Genomic DNA, 4,457 nt, shown 5'->3' with positions numbered 1-4,457 from the left:
TCTGCATGACCCATCAAAGTCCAAGAAGCTGCACTTATTGTAAATGTTACGAAAAAAAAAAAAACTTAATAATAATAATAGTTCTTTTACTTTTTTTTCTATTCTTGACAATTACAAACTAATAATTGAGATTTTCCTGAATTGACTTTGTGAGGAGCTAAAAAAAAAATCATTATGTTTGCAGGCTCTGAAAATAATTCTTGAATTTATATCAACCAGTTTAATTTTAGGCTAAAACAGAACCCTTCAGAAAAAACTTGACTTTTCAATCTGGGACACAAAATAAAAATTCTGAAGTATATTAAAGCTGATAACTAAAGCAACAAGAACAACAGAAAATCAACTGACTGACACATTTAGCTCATGTCTGACATGTTTACTAGTCCGTTACTTAGTTCCGTAAGCTGCCTAACTAATCACAGCAGAGTGAAGCATCCACCTGGCTGATCAAGTGTAGCACCAATTTTAGCTAAACAAACACAGTCATGTGTACAGTATATTTATACTTATGCTACTTCTCTGAATGTAAGTGAGTGGAAAATGCAGACAGCTGATCACACAGACATGGAAGACAAATGAGCTCCAGATAAGTGAGGAGGAGGAGGAGTTCTGGTTTCATTCATTTGAGCTCTACATTGGCTCTTGTGTGGTTTTTACCCTCATTGCAGACAGAAAAAAAAGGTAATTGATTTCACAGTTTTCTTCTGGTGTCAGATCTGCTGCTGTTTATCATCATCAAACCCATCTCTCTGTCCTCCTCCATCTCTCCATCCCTCTTTCCTTCTCCTTGTTTGCTCTGCTAATTAACTTTATTACCCTGATAGCTCCCCACTGCCTCTGACGAAAACAATTACCATCACTTCCCCTCCACCTCTCTCTCTCTCTCTCTCGCTTCTCCTTCATCATCCCTCGCTCTTCCTTGTTTGGCAGAGAGCACTAATTAATCCTGAAGCTTAGCTGCTGCTACACTTATTCTGTCTTTTTTTTTTTTTAGTTTTTTTTTCCTTGTGAAATTGTGACAACAATCTATTTTCCAGCAAGGAACCAAGTAACTTTTGCTTGTAACATATTTGAAACTATCTGCTTTTTTTTATAGATAGCACTATATAATTTTCTGACTTTAAAATGACATTTTTCTGATCTGTCGGTACCAGCGGGTTTCTGCAAGACTCTGGTTACATCTCTGTATCAACCTCCTCTGAACACTTGGTCTGGTCCATCGATGCTCACCATGCAAGTTCTGTCCAGAAACAAGGCTCTCCTCTACTATGGCCATGGTTATTTCTTTTTTTTCCTCTCTATAGCTCCATAGACATCACTGATTAAATCCTAATCTGTGTGGGTAATAAATAAAATTCAAAGACAGGAGCCATGAATTTAAGTATTCAACAATTTTGACCAAAGATGCATGGGTTAAAGATGGAATTCTGAGAACAAGAACTTTTATACTCTTTTAAAAAAAGGCTGGGGGTGGGGTGGGGGTGGGTGGGTGGGGGGGGGGGGGGGGGGCTGGTGTTCGAGCACCTGTTTAGCTTAATGTAAAGAATTTTATTTCATGTTTAAAAAACATTTGCCATTAGGATTTCCATTAAGCTTAATCAATGCATCATAATTTGCATGAAAATAATAATTTGCATGAAACTAAACTACACTCTGCCTCCCTCACTGTCTGTTGCACCTCTCTAGCTGCAGACAGGATAGCATTACATTGTCAGTGGTAATTTAACTCTCATCTGTCTTCACTAATTATTGTCACATTCATCAGATTCATCAAGAGGGGCTCTTGCAGGGATTGCAACATTTGCTGTTAATATAGCATCAACTGCTATTAGGATTGTGAGCTGAAAAGTGTGTGTCTGCAAGAGTGTATCTATGTGTGACTAAAGGGACATCGAGTATTCATCACTAATTAGACCAAGCTGTGTGATTAATTATACAGTCCGCCTTTTTATTTTTTATTTTTTCTTGCTCCAAGGCCCAAGGATTGTTTTAGTGATGGGAGGGAAATTGTATATATAGAAGAAGAAAAAAGGAAACTATGGATGGATAAAATGAGGAAAAAAGATGGAGGTGAAAATGTGAGAGGTGTTGAGTCAATGAAAGTGGTGGAAAGCAGGATCAGGAGTGAACAGGATGTCATCATCAGTGGGGAGGCAAGACGAGCTTGGTAGACAAAAAAAGAGAGTTTGCAAATTCAGGAGGGAAAGTGAAGAAGCGAGGGAGTGAAGCAGAGAGGTGAAGTGTTTTGTCATGTGCTCTCAGAGTAATTCCCACCTGACAAAGAGGCCTTGAATCAGGGGGGAAATTGCAACTTGTCACCCAGCAAATAAACTGCCCTGATAACTGATTAATAACGCACACCTGGGACAGCTGCACGCACATTCAGACACATACACACATCGTCGGATGCTGAGATGTACTTGTAAACAAAAAAAGAGCCAACACATCACAGATTTCTGTTCATACTTAAGCTTGCACTGATGACGGAACAAACACACACACACACACACACACACACACACACACACACACACACACACACACACACACACACACACACACACACACACACACACAATCATGCACATTCAAATTTTGAAAGTTGTTTCCAGCCATGCTAAGCCCTACAGGTATGAATGCTAAGTTATAGAATTTAAAGGCAAGAATTGGATTGACATTATATTCTATTTTACATATGAATCAAGTAGGCTTATGTTTCTGAGAATTGTATTTTAGGGGGGTCAGAATTACAGGGTAAGTGCAAAGACATTCATTTTGGGAATTAACATGTTAATCTTTATAAACACATACACAGGATGACCCATTTGATACATCACACAAATAGCTGCTCATCAAACAGTCTGATCTACATTCCTTACCAGTTGGTGGCGGTAATGCATCAAATTGTTGGTTGCCAGCACCAAGAAAACAAGAAGAAGATCTTGCATTGATGTTATGGCTGAGTGTGACCCATAGACTGTATATAAAAGATGGATGGAGCCTCCGTGACGTCAATTGAAGCTCATTGGGCGGTTCCCACTGTCGCCATCTTGGCAGCGTCACGCATGTCGTCATTCCCGGAAAATCCAAAAATGGGCAGAGAGGTGGAGCTGAGAGGGGGACTGTGGGGGTGGATGATTGACACCCATCAAGCTCCGAGCTGCCTGTAGCTAACCCGGGGCTAACAGTAGCTAACCAGCTAACGGAGGTAGGCACGTTAAAGCTAAGGCACACTGTTAGCTGGCTAAAAACCGCAGTTGTACTACATTCTCCCTTCTTGGTGCTGATATTGGATACCTGTCAATCAAAAGGACACGCCCCTAATTATGCCAAATTTCAAGAAATAACATCCAAATGGATGAGTTAGAAAAAAAGTTCACCCCCCCACAGTTGTCATGAAGGTAAACTTGACCTATTAATCCTAAAATGTTTTTTGTACCAGGCTTTAAACATGTTTATTTCTGCCGTGAAGTTGGTCTTTTTAACATGGGAGTCTATGGGGATTGACTCTGTTTTGGAGCCAGCCCCTAGCGGGTGAGGGGTGAACTGGAATTTCTTGCACTTCTGCATAGCCTTCACATTTTACCGGTGGAGGTTGCTGCTTGGTGTGACCAGAGCTGGACTGAAGAATCCAAAAACTGTCAGCCCTTTAGATGGAAGTTTGAGAAAATTTGAAAAACAAAGATAGAACAATTGATAATGCTGCCGAAAGAGCAGTAAGCATTTCTTCCCCCCCACCACCAAAGCACGTCTAGGTCAACAATTACTCTACATAGTACATAGCTACAATAGCTTGCGACAGACCACAAGTTGGCTGTTTTAAAATATAACAAATAAGATTTGAAATAAATTTCAGGTGCTTTTGTCGCAACTTTTTCCAAAGGCTGCCACAAAATCTAGCATTTAGGTTGCAACAGTCACAAAAAAAGCCATGAAATCCTGGAGGGCCTGTTTATCAAATAAGGTCTATTATTCCCCCAAGATGGGGTTGCCTCCAAGTGAATAGAAAAATATGTCATTTTTCCAACTACTCAAGACATTATCACAATCATTGTGTATTAGACAGTCGGATCTGTTATTCACTTTGGACCCTGTGATATATATTTTTTTTTTCTCTAAAAATAAAAACAGTACCGCTACCTGCTAACTAAAACTGCTAAAACTGTAAATTTGTCCACCATTTCTTTTTTCTTTTTTTGATTCACAGCAAACATGGATCACCTCATGATCCTCATGGCCAACACAGAAAATAGGAATGATTACATTGACCCATCACTTTATATGTACATATAGGAATAGCGTTAAAATAAACCTAGAAACATCCTAACCTAACCTAACCTAAGTGTCAAAATAGAGCGCTAGATTGAGAAAAAAGGTCACTTGATCTTTACACAAGAGAAAAGTCTGTGAGTGAAATTACACTGGGCAATTTTTATAATGTATCTGTAGTGTCAGAA

The sequence above is a fragment of the Melanotaenia boesemani genome, chromosome 14, assembly GCF_017639745.1.
Source record: "Melanotaenia boesemani isolate fMelBoe1 chromosome 14, fMelBoe1.pri, whole genome shotgun sequence".
In the NCBI taxonomy this organism is placed as follows: domain Eukaryota; kingdom Metazoa; phylum Chordata; class Actinopteri; order Atheriniformes; family Melanotaeniidae; genus Melanotaenia; species Melanotaenia boesemani.
The sequence above is the reverse complement of the archived record's forward strand: the minus strand, read 5'-3'. Positions refer to the sequence as shown.